This window comes from Lepisma saccharinum, chromosome 17 (genome assembly GCF_977018435.1).
Source record: "Lepisma saccharinum chromosome 17, izLepSacc3.1, whole genome shotgun sequence".
In the NCBI taxonomy this organism is placed as follows: domain Eukaryota; kingdom Metazoa; phylum Arthropoda; class Insecta; order Zygentoma; family Lepismatidae; genus Lepisma; species Lepisma saccharinum.
In genome coordinates, this window is record NC_139245.1 from 7,580,293 (window position 1) to 7,596,544 (window position 16,252).

Below are 16,252 nucleotides of genomic sequence, written 5' to 3' on the forward strand. Positions count from 1 at the left end.
GGGAGGTGGAAGTAGGGGGGAGGGGGTAGATCATATGACTCATTCCAGCATTATACATGTTCGCAGGTACTTTGAATTGTGTCGCGTACACCGGAGAGAAACCTCATTCCAGCCCAAGGCTTGGTTAACGAATCTGGATTCTTGTCTTCAAGCAGCTTGTTAGGCAAAACTTGCGCGGACTTTAAAAATCGTATTACGAGTCACTTGCAGAAGAAAACTCAGGTCAATGTTTTCCAGAAATACCTGATTACAGTCTGTCTTCTTATTTGTGTTTCTCCGCCCACTCGCTCCCGTCTTTCCGGTCAATGGGCTTCCTCTTACTATGGGGGGGGGGGGGGGGGGAGGATGTGTAACGTTATCTTCGCCGGAAGAATACCAACATATTAGCAGTGTGGATGAATCAGGATTATCTGACTCCGTCCGTGAACTTCTACAATTGAAGACAAAAATTGGTAAACGCTGTAAGTGACACAATAATTCAAACACCGTTTTCCACGTTAAACTGTGAAATGTGCCATGCTTGATAATGTGGTAAACGTGAAAAATGGCTGGTAGCCCTCTAAGTAGTTCAAAGGGCGTGCAAAAAGGCACTATAGAGTGTCTCAACCTTAAAAGTCAGTATGGAAGTAAATGGAGTACTTCTCTCTCTCTCTAATACATGAGATTTGCCAATAGCTCTGCGTTGCGAGATGTTACAAACTTTACAAAATGTAAAAGTCAACAATTTCAAACAGTGAAATCATTATCCTGTAGAGTTTTTTATGCTCTATTTAGTGACGGCATTATATAACCTGTCATAAATTCATGTGTTCTGAATTTTTCATAATTATGCAATTTTGCAAAACGCTTAACTTTTTTCTAGTAAATACTTCAAAAGCCATAAATATCAAACCGCTTGTACAACTTCGCCAGTTTTTTTTTACGGGATCTATGATGCTTGTAGATATGATATTCTTCGCCTGAGTGAATTAATTTGCTTACGAAGAGAGTTATATATATTGGATATTTTGTATAAATCATCAGACCAGACCGTAACACGAAAAAGTTGGTTAGGGAGAAACTTTTCGGTTTGTCGCTATACACATTCAGACCAAGCGAGAAAAGTGTTGACCATTGTTTGAAGTTATTTTTAGCATGCATTGTTACTCCATAGCACCGTTATTTATTCCGCAATCGTAGTTTGTTTATGCGGGCTGTCTCGCGTATCAAATCCAATGCTCGCCACCAAGGTTACAATTCAGTTGCAGGCAGGTGCCCCGGTTTGTAGGAAGTGCAGTGTGCTTTATTTTCCGGAAAAAAGGTATCTTAATGTTTGTTTTTGCATTTATTTAATTCTGTTTCCGTAAAGGATACAACATTCAATGAAATAAGTAACAATAGTTGCGTGTATTACACATATAATGCAAATGTAAAATGGTAAATAGTTACGTCGAAATATAAACATTTACATGCAAATCTTGAGATAACTATCATTTCTTTTTCCAAAATGCATCAAATACATAGATTTTGATGATTTCCTATACGATATTAAGGAAGTAAATTTGTCGTAATCATTAGCGATTAACAACACAGCGCTCCATCTAACCCATACTGACTTTTAAGGTTGAGTCGCTCTGAATAGTTTGAAAGTTCGTACGGGCTGATGTGCTGAACGATGCGATTTCCCAACACTTTAGTCCTCAATTAATGAATAGGCAGTGTAAATAAAACTGAACAGACATGACCACCAACACAGAGCCCCCTTGAAATTATTCCATCCACTCTTTCCTCTAGTGAAGCCTCTGGCTGGTCTGCAGAGTATAAATCCCTCGCACCCTCAGCAACGAACTCTGACAACACCGAAGAATTTTCTACGTGTTTGAACGCGAGGAATTCCCAAATTCAAATCTCTATCTTTTCTTCTACCTATCCTGTGTTGCGTTCATCAAATACACAAAAAGAAAACGAAATTCGATCTTATAAAGCGTGAACGCATGAGGTCTTGAAACAACCGCTGACGTGAAGAAACTCATTGGAGAGTTGGAGTGTCAACACCAACATAATTGACAATACACAGAGATTAAAACGTCGCCAATATATCTGTTTTTGGCTTATGCCTCAGGGGCATGCAGCACAGGGAATTTAGAACAAACTGTTTTTTAACAATGTACTGGATAGAATCTGTATTTAATCATTGTGTGTGCACAGTTGAACGTGTGCTTTCTTGATATCCAGATTTACAATTTAAAGACTGGAGCTTGAATTTGTCAACTGTTTCTTTTTCGTTGAGAAGTTCTTACTCTAACTACTCGAAGAAATTGTCGAAGTGTAACTCATATCTCACTCGCTTTCTATCTAATCCATTCAAACCTTCTCTTTTTGTTTTCTTCGTGTTCCTTTCTACTTCTCCGTCTGTTTATTTCTATCTTTTTTCTCCATTTCTCTCTTTGTGGTTTCCTTTCTTTACCTACCTCTTTGTATCATTATATAGATAGCTCTGCCTTCACTCTTCCTGTGTGAATTTCTCTTTCTGTTAGCATTCGTTTCTCCCTTTTTCACTCTCGTTTTGTCCTGTTGCTTTTATTTCTCCCTAATTTGTAATTTTTCATATTTTACGTCCCTTTCCTGACTCTTTAGGCCAATCACAGTTAGATTAAATTTATGACGTGGCATATGCAAGGCTCATTCAATATATAACTGGAAATATGTTGTAACAAATATTTATTACAAGCACCAAAAGAACTACATGTTTCAACATAGTCCCCCCCCCCCGTCCCTTGCCAGAGCTGGATAAGGGCACCGATTCCACAGGGGGAAAACATCTTTTGGACGCGTGCGTAACCACTCATGCACCGCTGACTGGACTTCGTCGTCATTCTGGAACCTGGATCCACTTAGTCCAGCTTTCAGTGGGCCAAAGGTGTGGAAATCGGAAGGTGCGAGATCGGGCGAATATGGAGGGTGGGGTAAGCACTCAAACTTTAGGTCGTCGATGGTAAACAATGTAACACTGGTAGTGTGTGGTCTCGTATTGTCGTGGAGCAAAAGTACACCAGTGGACACCAGACCACGTCGTCTCTCCAGAATGGCTGGTTTCAGTTTTTCGCGCCCGCCGGTTCTCCCGTAACAAGTCCTCCACTTGAGCAATGTTGCTTTCCGTGACTGCAGTGACAGAGCGACCTGGACGCGGAGAATCTTCAACACTGGTTATACCCTGTTTGAACTTCTCAGCCCACTCGCACGCTTCTGATCGACTCGTATGTTGTCACCGCACTGAACTGTCATGCGGCGATGACTTTCTATCGGTTTCGCGCCTTCACTAAACAAACATCTCACGACACTTCGCTGCTCCAGCTTGGAGCACTCCTGTAAGGGTGCCGCCATCTTGTGCAACTGTTTCCCAGCGTCCCGTGCGCGAGGAAGGCATGCCATCCCCGACTTACAGATGCGTTCAAAAAACAACAAACATATAACAATCACGGTCGTATTTTAGATTTTTTATACTACTTATCCGGTTATTTATTGAATGCAGTACCTTGTACACCCAACGGCAAAAGAAACAGTAGGCGAATTGTCAATCACCACTTGACGTCAATAAGCAGAGGGCAATACCTGATTCGCGCCAACATAATTTCATTCCTTAAAACAACACAGGATGTAGAATAAAAAGTCATGAAAATAACGATGGACAATTTGCCTACAATTATCTTTGCCGTTGACTGTACAAGGCACAAATATGCTCATGCCGTACTCAAACCCGAACATTTGGTGGCGAGATCGAGGACGGACAATTAATGTGCTCGGTTGCTTAGGTCTCTCTGTAAAAAGGTAAAGTGTTCCCCTGTTCTTTGCACCACGCCATGAAGGCGTATAGGGGGTGTGGGGTTAGGGCCCCACACTTTCTTGATCTCGGCAGAGCTGGCGGTGATGTGATCAGCACCACGCCCCTGGCCGCCTTTAGAAATTATGCGTTCGTTGTCTTCTCGAAACACGCAAGTTGTTCATTTCATTTTATGCAGGTTTGAGGTGTAGCACATTTATACCAACTGATCAAACAACAACCGAAAGCAGTGGCGGTACCCACTTTATACGACGCTGGGTGGGCGCTGGAGTAGCTTGAACAGGCTGAAAAAGTTCCGGGTCTCCCCCGCCGGGGATCGAACCCGGGTCTCTCTGTACTCGTATAATATATACACGCACAGTGGCGGCGATTAGGTGCCAAAACTGGGGGGCGGCAAGGAACAGTTGGCTTTTCTTGGTAGACAAGACCAAGCATTAAGAGGTCATAGTGAGGGGGGTTGGGGAGCAACTGCCCCTCCACGCCCCCTAATCACCACCACTGTATGTGCATGTATATTTCTCTTTATCTTACGTATGGCGTCATAGCGCACTGTAGCCACTCCGCCACGAAGCTCGGCTAATTGACCCCTGCGACCAGTATCGGCGATTTGGTGCCAAAACTGGGAAGGGGGGCAAGGACAGTTTATTTTTCTTGGTAGACAAGGCTTAGCAAAAGTTCGGGGGCAACTGCCCCACAATCCCCTAATAGCCGCCACTGCTTTCGGCTGTTTGATCAGTTGGTATAAATGTGCTACACCCAGGGTGCGAAATCATTTAAGACTGGTGGGGGGAGAAAGTTCTTAATTTACAAACCCCCTCCCACACAAACATATGTGTAAATTATACGATATACATATTTGTAATTATTAAAAGTAAAAATAAATTACTCAATTAAAAATATATTATTATTATTAATTACATGAAGAAGGAAATTAATGTTACTGTCATACATATCAGATAGTGTAAAGCAGCTAACAAAGTCCTTTACTAACCGGTTAAAGATGTTAATAAATTATGAAATAGTTTAAGTGGTTTTATTATGTGTAAGTTTTTGTATAGTTTGTGCTTTATGTTAATATAAATCAATTAGTTATTATTGTCTTGTATTCTTGTTTTACTTTTATTGTGCGTATTGATACAGATTTGTTAATGATCTCTTGAGTGAGAAAGCATTCAATACTCACAACTACACTAATTTGTGTGTTTTCGATATTATTCTTAGTAAAGCATATTTGAAATTAAAAGTATTTGCTTATCTTTTGTTTGTTATAACAAAAAAGTCTCACCTTGGTGGGGAGGATTTTTGACACCAAGATTGTTGGTGGGGGGAAATCTCCCCTGTCCCCCCCCCAGGATTTCGCATCCTGGCTACACCTCAAACCTGCATAAGATGAAATTAACAACTTGCGTGTTTCGGGAAGACAACGAACGCATAAAAAACCATAAATGTATAATCGTAACTTGCTGTACGAAGACGACCCATGCACACACACACACATACATACACGAGAGCGAAATCAGGTTTGCACCAAAACTTCCTCAAGGTTATAAAAGAGACCAGCAATTTTTACGGCGGCTAGCATGCATGAACTTGACTCGTGTGTCGTCCACTCCACGTGCATCTGCAGGCCAATGAGAAAAATAGTAAAATAAGTCGCTAAGATGTTTGAGGACGCCCCAGTTACTTCCGATTTTCACTCCATCAAGTGTTGCCGTGCGCATATATTTATACTCACTCGTTGAGACGACGACCCCGATGCAAGACAGGAGACAATCACAGGGGCTGAACCGCCCATTGAAGTAGCTACGTATGTGCCTTGCATTCATGCACGAGTGTTGCCAACAGCAAGAAAAAGAACCAAAAAAGAAGCTCGGGTTTCATTTCCTGAACGGAATTTTCTTGCAGAACTGGTCCTCTGTGCCCAGAAAGAAGCGAAAACCTATAAAATAGATTTCAAGCAGCAAATTCCCGATGGAAACTTGACTTTTATAGGCTCGCAGTACATGGTGGTTGCTCGATAAGTATCACAAATGTTCAAAAGGGCTTTTTGATTCCCGATTCATTTCTTATCATTCTCATCCAATATCATGTAGCAGTAAATCAACATTTGAAAGTACACGACTGGATTTTTCTCATATTTCTCCTTTGTGCAACTTACGGTTAGTTCAATCCCTTCTCTTCGTCTTTAGAGATGAAATGCTGGGCAGATAATGTAAAACCTACTTTTCAAGCGTACTTTCATGTTCACGTGTAACAAGTTCTGTTCGCACGTCGATGAGGTCAAGGTACAGGTACCCCTGTTCGTTTGCACACATGCTATCAAGGCATAAGGCTGGGTGGGCCTCGGAGCCGCGCAAAAGCAGGGAAATGACTGGAAAAGTTCCTGGTCCAGATCACCTTCCCCGGGATTCGAACCCGGGTCTTCTACGTGATAGCCAGATGGACACATATTTATTACTATTATTATTATTTAATTGTTAAAGAGTGAACAACACTAGGAAATGAAGCTCAAACCTGCCACTAACTTATTTCAATCTCTCTCTCTCCTCACAAGACTCGAAGTTAGGGGAAATGCAGGGAAATTGTTTCCTCAAGCTAGCAAAGTTTTTGCAAAGCATCCCCCAGCTGTCTTAATATCACCATGTAAAACCTCAGGAGCATCCTCCCCACCTAGCCACAAGGTTCGACCAAACATCCCCCAGCTAAACATTTCCACCTCAAGAGCTGTCTCCCCATGTCTTTCCCTTCCTCTCTTGCGTATAAAATTTGTTGAGTAGTCGTCGAATCACGTTTACACCACCGATTGCTCTGGGTTTGAATCTCGGCTTGGGCATGGACATCTTTTGGAGATAGAGGGCTTATCACCTTATTATGTGACGGGGCAAGTAGCCAACGTGCTGACGCGGATTTTACTTTCCAAATCAATCAATCAATTGAAACGAGTGAAAATTTCTTCTCCACAAGACAAGACTAGACTGTATCATTAGTGCCACGCACAAGGGAGGTTGATGGGGGTCATATGCATAAGTATTCTTAAAGAAAACGTCAAAGGTAGGAAAAAATGGCAAAATGAGGACTGGCTACTAAAAGATGTAGATAGATAGATTATTCCTTTCATGTGCGAGCCACACACTACATCACATTTGAATTTTTCTTCTACAATATACGTATTACATTGAATTTATCTCTTATGCTGTCTCTTAGTTTGTCCCCTATGCACATTCTTTCCCCTCCCCTACCAGCACATTCACTCCACTTGTTCTTCTTCCAGTTTTTCCTCCTCGCCTCACTTCTCTTGTCCTTCACTTCCACCAAAAACGCTCCCACTTTCTCCAACGAACGCTCCTTCCTTTTCCAAACCCTCGAACCATTTGTCCTGCAGGGCACACGTTCTCGGACATGCAAACAAGTGATCTGTCCCATCATTCCCCTTACATATTATAAAAAAAATGGAGCTAAGCCCCGAGACAAGTTAAGTTTGTAGCAGATTGTATGTATTAATCCGCATGAGAACGGCGCTCAGCATCTCCTGTGCCAGTCTTGCCTCGACCGTTGAGCTGTTCATATCGCAGACAGTGAGAAAACTGGCTGTATTGCAGCGGAACTATATTCTCCGCACATATTTGGGTCTATACATGCGAAAAGTTGCTGCAAACTTAACATGTCGCGGGGTTTAGAGCTACGTAACCCCTTCCTTACGCGCCACTGTGAACCATCTATTCTAGCAAGCCTGTTTTACTCATAGCTGGAGCAACGTATGGTGTCAGGCGGATCTAAGATGATAAGTAGTTTGTCCTTTGTCGCACAGTGTACCTTTGATGAAAAACTGACGCTTCATTCCACATCAACAGACTCATACAAAGATACTTCAAGATACGCTTACAAGTTCCGACACCGCTATCACTTCAAAGAAAATGTACTGAGCATAATAATTCCTGGTGAGTGTGGAACATTTCTCTTCCCTTCCCTGCTTGCTTGTGACGACTCTGAGCATTTCATTTGTTGACAGTTTTACGGGACGGAAAGAAATACAATGCTCGAATGAAGTGTTCTTGTCTCGTAGAATAGCTGTACTGGAGATTCTACTAGTTTTTGAAGAGTCAAAGCTACAACATAAAACACGAGAGTCTGCATTACGTACTTAACATGATGTAGAACGAGCTACATACTGCATTTTGCACAGCACTTAGAAATCAGATCACACTCATTGTCCACGGAATTTATTGTTTCGTGGATGTGCTGCACAGTGCTCAATGTTTTGGCACAGTCAACTGCACGGATATGGTGTTCATCTTCCTCATGGAGTCCGAGAATGTGCATATTTGTAAGAGAAGTGTATATGACGACGGAAAGAAACAAACAGGGAAATAACAGAAGGTGTCAGACTTGGTGAAGGTGAAGAACGCAGAGGAGCACACGAAGATGTCCTGACTGTCGCACCTATACAAGAGAGGCATGTGGAAATATGATAGAGAATAGTAGACCTCGGTTTATAGGTTTTTAACCTATTTTTACCTTTACAGGTATGAAAGAAATAATAAGTTATGTCAGCGTTTCGTTAAAAAAATGCAACTCCTGAAGTTTTATAGTGCCTAAAAAAACTGTTTTGCTTGTTAGAACCTATTTTAGGTCTATGCGCCTAAATCAAGCCTTTCTTTTAGGTTTTTATCAGTGGCGTATACTGAGTTCAATATCTGAGCTATCTCACTGTCACGTGGTCCTAGGCTATGAATAGAAATAAGTTTACCAACGCCTAAGAAATGAGGGTGCCAACTCATAGGAATTCAGGTTGCCAACTCATAAGAAATCAGGGTGCCAACTCATAGGAATTCAGGTTGCCAACTCATAGGAAATCAGGTTGCCAACTCATAAGAAATCAGGGTGCCAACTCATAAGAAATCAGGTTGCCAACTCATAATAAATCAGGTTGCCAACTCCAGAATCACCATCATCATCTCACCGATATGAATAATTTGATTACAATTTCTGATCGATTCTTCTCCTGTATTTTATTCTCTAGACTCAAGGCTTCGCAGATAGCCTAGCTAGCCTAGAATATACGCTCCTGCTTTTTATACATTTTTAAAAGTTTTACAGGATTTTTATGCCACACAGAGACATTTGCTTTGTTTGGTCACGAAAAAATTCAATGCCGAACGTGTTTGAAACGTACTCTCTGTTGATTTCCCTTTTTCCAAGTCCGTGGTGATTGTTTAAAGCTCCAAACAAAGCAAAATGCCTGGTGCCAATGTTACCTGTACAGTCCAAAATGCCAACTTTCGCGGCACTTCGGTGCTTTGTGACATTCACGCCTTGTAAACTAACATTTCAGCATTGAAGTTAGTCCCACTGACTATGTTTTTCTTTGAAAGACTATTTTCAGCATATAAGATGATCCTCACAAACAAATTTGCGGAGTTTGACTTTGGATAACATGAAAAAAGATTGTTGCCTAACTATACGGCGAAGAGTGGATTTTAATAGCAAGTTCCCAATGGTAAGTTCTGCCATTGCCGTAAGGCTAGGCAACACACATAACGTTATGCAAGATGGTGCGTATTTCAGGAAATAAGTGTCCCATTTTCATTGCCGGTGACCGTACCTAATCAGTATTTTTCAGGAATTTTGAACTGTTTTAAGTTTTTTTAACCTACTTCAGGATTTTTCGAGCCTAACTTAAGATTTTTCGAGCCTAACTTAAGATTTTAGAACCTATTTTAGGATTTTTAGAGCCTATTTTAAAATTTTTAGAGCCTATTTTTGGATTTTAGAGCCTATTTTAAGATTTTTAGAGCGTATTTTAGGATTTTAGAGCCTATTTTAGGAATTTTAGAACCTATTTTAGAATTTTTAGAGCCTATTTTAGGATTTTTAGAGCCTATTTTAGGATTTTTAGAACCTATTTTAAGATTTTTAGAGCCTATTTTATGATTTTAGAGCCTATTTTATGATTTTAGAGCCTATTTTAGGATTTTTAGAACTTATTTTAGGATTTTTAGAACCTATTTTAAGATTTTTAGAGCCTATTTTAGGGTTTTAGAACTTATTTTAGGATTTTAGAGCCTATTTTAAGATTTTAGAGCCTATTTTAGGATTTTAGAGCCTACTTTAGGATTTTTAGAGCCTATTTTAGGAATTTTATAGCCTATTTTAGGATTTTAGAGCCTATTTTAGGATTTTTAGAACTTATTTTAGGATTTTTAGAGCCTATTTTAAGATTTTAGAGCCTATTTTAGGATTTTTAGAGCCTATTTTAGGATTTTTAGAGCCTATTTTAGGATTTTAGAGCCTATTTTAGGATTTTTAGAACCTATTTTAAGATTTTTAGAGCCTATTTTATGATTTTAGAGCCTATTTTAGGATTTTTAGAACTTATTTTAGGATTTTTAGAGCCTATTTTAAGATTTTAGAGCCTATTTTAGGATTTTAGAGCCTATTTTAGGATTTTTAGAACCTATTTTAAGATTTTTAGAGCCTATTTTATGATTTTAGAGCCTATTTTAGGATTTTTAGAACTTATTTTAGGATTTTTAGAGCCTATTTTAAGATTTTAGAGCCTATTTTAGGATTTTAGAGCCTATTTTAGGATTTTTAGAGCCTATTTTAGGAACCTAAAAGCACACTTTTTAGAACCTAAAAATCCGTGTTCTAGTCATGAGATAGTAACTGAGGTGGTATCATCACTCATCCCCATTTTTACAAATTAGCCGAAAGTGGCTCAAAAGCGAAGTAAAATAAAGCAAATCAATCAACAGAAACTAAGGTGGTTCTCAAAGTGTGCTAGCCAGGTAGGAAATGCTTTCCGTGCGCTTGAATTTACAAAAACAAATTCTGTTACTGTCGTACAGCGTAGTTTTAGAACAGGGTATGGCAAACAACCGCCCAAATGTGAGGAAACTGGTTGTCTGTGTACATGCTGAGACGTATTTGTGGAGAAGTGGACTATCGCATTGATGTTACAAAAGGGTCACACATAGAACATTTGTAACTTAGCCATGTAAACTTCAGGACATACTCTTCCAAGCATGTTATTAAAACGCTTGTTTTTGTAAAACTTTGAAACTGTCTATATCTTTTAGGCTCACCCTGTATATGGGAAACGATACCAGCCTAGGAAGAATAGAAACTCCTACTTGGGAACAAGCTTCGAGTACCAGACTGAAGCAAATATGAAAGCAATCTGCACACTCGCTATCATCGTAGCTAATGAGTGCCTGTTTTTCTTTCTTTTTTTAAACATGGGTAACTGGTTACCAGGTAGTCCCACAGTGATGCCTAACCGAGAAGTTACGCTGCCGCTTTGTTCGCGCTGAAAAAGAGAAAGAAGTCGGCTACTGGAAGGTTCAAAGGTCGAAGGCACCACCCATCTCATCAGTGGTGTATTCTCTGTGTTATCTCATTTACCGGCGGTGTGCCAGTTTTATGTAGCTATTATACGATGAGGGCTCTTTAAAATATATCGAGGAGGAACCATTAAAACATATAAACAAGACATAGATTTTATTTTAACTCCGTGGCGAAACGGTGCATTGAGAGCCAAGACCTAACAAGCAGGTTTTCGTTGGGTGCTGCGTGGACAACGCATCGAATTCCATCGCTGCTGTTTGGTGGCACTTGAGACCAAAATATGTGTGAATTGACACAAATATGTACAGTGTAAATGCTAAGGATGCACTTTTGGTGCATCAAAATACGCAAATGCATCAAAGGGAACTTTTATGAACTGCAGTTCCGTGCGATGCACAAAAATATATTAACATTAATTCGATGCGTTTCGAGTTCTGTGTGTGGCTCACCAATCGCCCCAACGGCGCTGGGTCAACACCGAAATATTGTAAAATTACTCTTGGTATCGAAAAGGAATGCTACCCCTTCCGCACTGCAAGACGTCGAGAAGGCGGTTACGGCCCGTTTCGCCTTATTGCGTTTTCATCTCCCCCAATACAATTTCGCGTGATTTATGTGACACTAACTTTCTAAGGCGAAAAGGGATATCCCATTTCGCTTTATCCTGTTTTGCCACACACACAACAAATTTCTCACCAGAGAATATTATCAACATGAAGGGTCATTATTATTAATGTATTATTAACCTAATCTAATCTAACCTAACCTAACCGACAGGACAATGGGAGCCAAGGTAGGCAACATCACAAGCTCTGCGCTACAATTATGAATTACCCTTCAAGTCGATACTATTCCCAGGTGGGAAATGTTTTGTGTGTAAGGCGAAATGGAATGTCCCGTTTCGCCTTAGAAAATTCTTGTCACACAAATCATTCGAAATTCTCTTGGGAGAGGTGAAAATGCAATAAGGCGAAACGGGAGGACACGGAGAAGGCATATGAGAGGAGTGTGTGAAGGTACAACCATTCATTCACAATCTCAACTATTTGTGAAGGTGATGTGGTCGGCACCATGCTCCGCCAGCCTTTATTCCCTGCCCAGGTAACCGTTTAATTAAAGGCTGAGCGAACGCCAGAATCATTTTGTGCAGGGGAATGTTTGGAAAATCCATACCCGGGTCTCTCCCACCTACCGGTGTACGCATGGGGGGAGCTGATGGGACTACAGCCCTCCCGAAATTTTGAGAAAATCAAAATTTTTAATTGAAAGCAGAGAAGAACTCGGGAAAAGCCAAAGCGGTAAATTCAAATCCACCTTAAAATTACCCAAATTATCATTTTTGTCTTACAACTTTTAAAACGAACGTTAGAAATGGTAATTACGAAATATTTTATAGCTTATAACGCCCACTCCTTAGCTATGTAATATCTAACTTTACAATTCCATCCCTCTGGAAAAAAAACCCTGCGTACGCAAGTTACCCAAACGTTTCTGCAATACCCCTTGAAATTTCTCCCAATGGCCTAATCTATGACCATTGTGGCACTAAACTAACCTTTGTACCTAAAACTGACCTTACACCCACCTCAAATGGAAAAGTCTGGATGTGAGGCTGAATGAAGTCCAGAACCTTTTTAAAGACAATCAGAATAAATACATTGAAATACGTGAATCACTGACTGTGTAATTTACTGCTTGGCTATTCATTCGCTCGATTCAGATATACTGGGTTGTAATACAGCGTTTGCGTAATCTCATTGCTGTATTTCCTGAGTGCTAAATACAGAACGGAAACCAAATAGCATTCAAGGATACATCAGGTCCCGCGTGGAATAGAAATTATAAAGATGGTCCCGCCTGTTTCGTTGTCAATCGAGTGAGCAGTGTTTTATCACCGGATGTTTCACATCTCGAAGACCCGCCGTCCCGGTTCAAGACCTGGGTACTAAGTAATCGTTCTTTGCATCCCTCCCTCCCCCTCTTCACTCCTAACCTACTTTGGAAACGGTGCAGTGGACGGCGTTTCTTCTTTTGCTGAAACTTTTATATTCCAGAAGCAGGACAAAACGCGGTCAACTTGTCACTGCGGTTGTCGCTCGAGGGTGCTTTTCTCCGGGCAGTAGGAAGTAGAGTTGGCGTGCCTCAATGTAATCGAATGGCTGTGTTTGGGTTACTAATCAGCACGGCTGAATCAGGTACTCGTGTATCAATTATCTCACGGTGGATTGGTTAGCGAAACGGCCTAAGAAGCCAGGGATTGGAAACGGAGTTCGAATCCTGGACATTGCTCGAGTGTGACGCCCGCCAATGTCATCAATCCCACTTCGTTAAGAGCTATTTTTCAATCTCTTTTGGTTCTTTTACGTCGCTTATTTACATTTTGGGTTAATCGCGATGACGAGGATGAAATGGATGTTACACACAGAACCCAAAACGTGTCATTTGACACATATATTTTGATTTCAATAACACGTTAACGTGCATAAACTGCAAATGGTGCATCTTTTAGTGTGTCAAAATACACATAGGAATGTATTAAAGTGTATTTTTATCAGATGAAGTTCCATGTGATGCACTAAAATGCATCAATTTGGAGGATCAGACAAGATCATTTCGAAGATAACAAACTTTCACTTTTAATGCATCAATTGACACACCTAAATGTGTAATTTTGTTATCTTCGAAATGATCTTCCAAATTGATGCATTTTAGTGCATCACACGAAACTTCATCTCATAAAAATACCCTTTAATACACTCCTAAGTGCATTTTGACACACTAAAAGATGCATCATTTGCAGTTTATGCACGTTAATGTGTTATTGGCACGTTTTGGGTTCTGTGTGTAGTCATGTCCAGGATTCTCTAAAGGGTGGTTGCTTATATTTATTTTTAGTAGTCATTCGTCATGTGCCACATTTTTCCGCCTTTGGCGTTCTATTTTTAAAGAATACTGAGCCGAAAGGGGGGTTATGACCCTCACAAATCCCAATTGGGCACGCCACTGGCAATACATTTCCCAGGATATGAACCTGGATTCGTTGGTAGTTACGCTGACCACTCTGCAACGAAATCTGGCATTTCGTTGTCAATGTAGTAGATACAGTTGATTGATTGGCTTAATTTGTTTCGCTCTTCTGCCATTTTTTTAATTGCTAAGATGAGGATGAATGATGATAAGATGAGATGAATAAAGGGACAACCGCATACGTATAGGGACGAGACGCTGGCTGCGAGTCCAGACGCTAGAGCCTGGCTACTCTGCAAAATGCAGCCCAGGGTGTACTACGTGGAACGAAGGTTGACATTCGGGTGTGTCGGAAAGGGTCACCTCTTACAGCCTGTGCTGTCCATGTTTGTTTGTGATTATCCCTTCATTCATTTCATCTTATCGCCATCATCCTCATCTCCGCGATTTGCCAAACGTTGCAGAAAAGCGAAGTAAAATAAACCAAATGAACCAACCAATATTATGTGCTTACATGCGAGCGACAGCCAAATGAAAAACTTAATTTGTTTTTCTTCTTTATCTAGTATATTTCTGAATGTATGGTTGCACGAGTTTCCTGCATTTTAGCATAGACTCCTTTGCTGATCCACATATATTTTCAAGTCTGAGTTAGCGCCTGTATTCCTGAAGAAGAAGAATCTTTGGTAGATCCATCTGCTGTCAGTCACTTATGAGCCACCACGAAGATCTTTCCACTCTTCTGCCTGCGAACTGAGGACATTGTCAAACGTCCTCCACCATTCGTAAACTTGCTGGTGCAGTAAGCACGCATAGAGATATTGAATTTTCATTTGCCATAGAATGTCTATAAGTTTTAGACTTCCAGGGGGCAAGAAGCCACTGCTCGTCACTGGTGCATGTGTGTCGATGATGCCCCATCTTCAAAATGACAACATGTAGTTTTGAAGATCGTTTGATCAGTGTTGCACCCTTGAAGTCGTTTTGCAAATAACAGTTGATCCATGTATGAAGTACATCCTATATTATTTTATCAGACCATTAAGGTTTGACTCTCCCTCGTATATATTACAATAGCTATAAAGATGAAATAGATTGTGATATACATTTTGGGAGCGCATGGAAGTTTCGGAGGGACCAGTGCTCCTCATGTTCCTGCGTGTGATTCTTAGCATAACAATGAACACCATTTCATTACGCAGAAGTGAGGGGAAGTACACCAAAGGCTGGCGACAGGTCATCAAATATGCAACCCGAATCGACTCGTAAAACGCAAAGAAACTTGTTTCCTCTCTTGTGTCTTGCCGCGGTTACATGACAACCAGCCCCCCCTTTGTGTTCACTTCCAGAAACTCTGGTGGCGGGCGTCACTGGGCTAGTCCTTTTTTCAAGCCTTCATTTTTGAGAGCGCTCGTGCAGAAAGAAGAGTTCCTTGTGACGTAATTCAGCAACCTGTTGGTTACACAAGAGGTGACAATAAACACGCTTGGAAAACGGTAGGAAACGCATTCTGAGTGTTTTCTTGTTTGTTTTGGTTCGTACCGAGAATGGGCCTCAATGCTTATAATAGGTAGGTAAAGGAATAGAAAAAGGCATGGATGCCTGGACTGGACAGGGTAGTGGGGTCGAACCGTTCCGTCAACCCCCGTTGGAAATTGGCACCACTCCTTTAATTTCGAACATAATAACCAAGGTGAAAACTTTCGTGTCATCTAAATAAAATAGTGTAAAGTATAGGAAACAGTTTGTTTTGATATACGCGTACTATTAATACAAGGAATACATAATTCCACAATTCACAAAATTCCAAAAGATGTCACTGCTAAGTCACAACACAAAATGTCCCCTATCTACATAACATAATAAGTATATTGCAAAAATATGTAGCAATTGAAGCTATCATATTACTGTTATTTTGATATAATTATGACGTAGTATTTAAAAAATGCATCCCTGCAACAAAGGTATTCTTAAACAGAGGCACTTTAAAGAATTGTTAAAAATAAGGTTATTATTTTCCCTATTTAAAACATAAATATGTAACAATTTCTTAATGGGCCTAGAAAGTATGGGGATGGCAGGGTGGAAAAAAGGGGAGGGGCGTCAATAATCCGCCCC

General features: G+C 40.5%; 1 protein-coding gene across 3 annotated transcripts in view; it reads right to left on the bottom strand.

Annotated features, from left to right (window-relative positions):
* Positions 1–16,252, bottom strand: part of L (zinc finger protein Lobe) — a 604,581-nt gene that overhangs the window by 36,931 nt on the left and 551,398 nt on the right. The gene's annotated exons all lie outside the window — the stretch shown is intronic.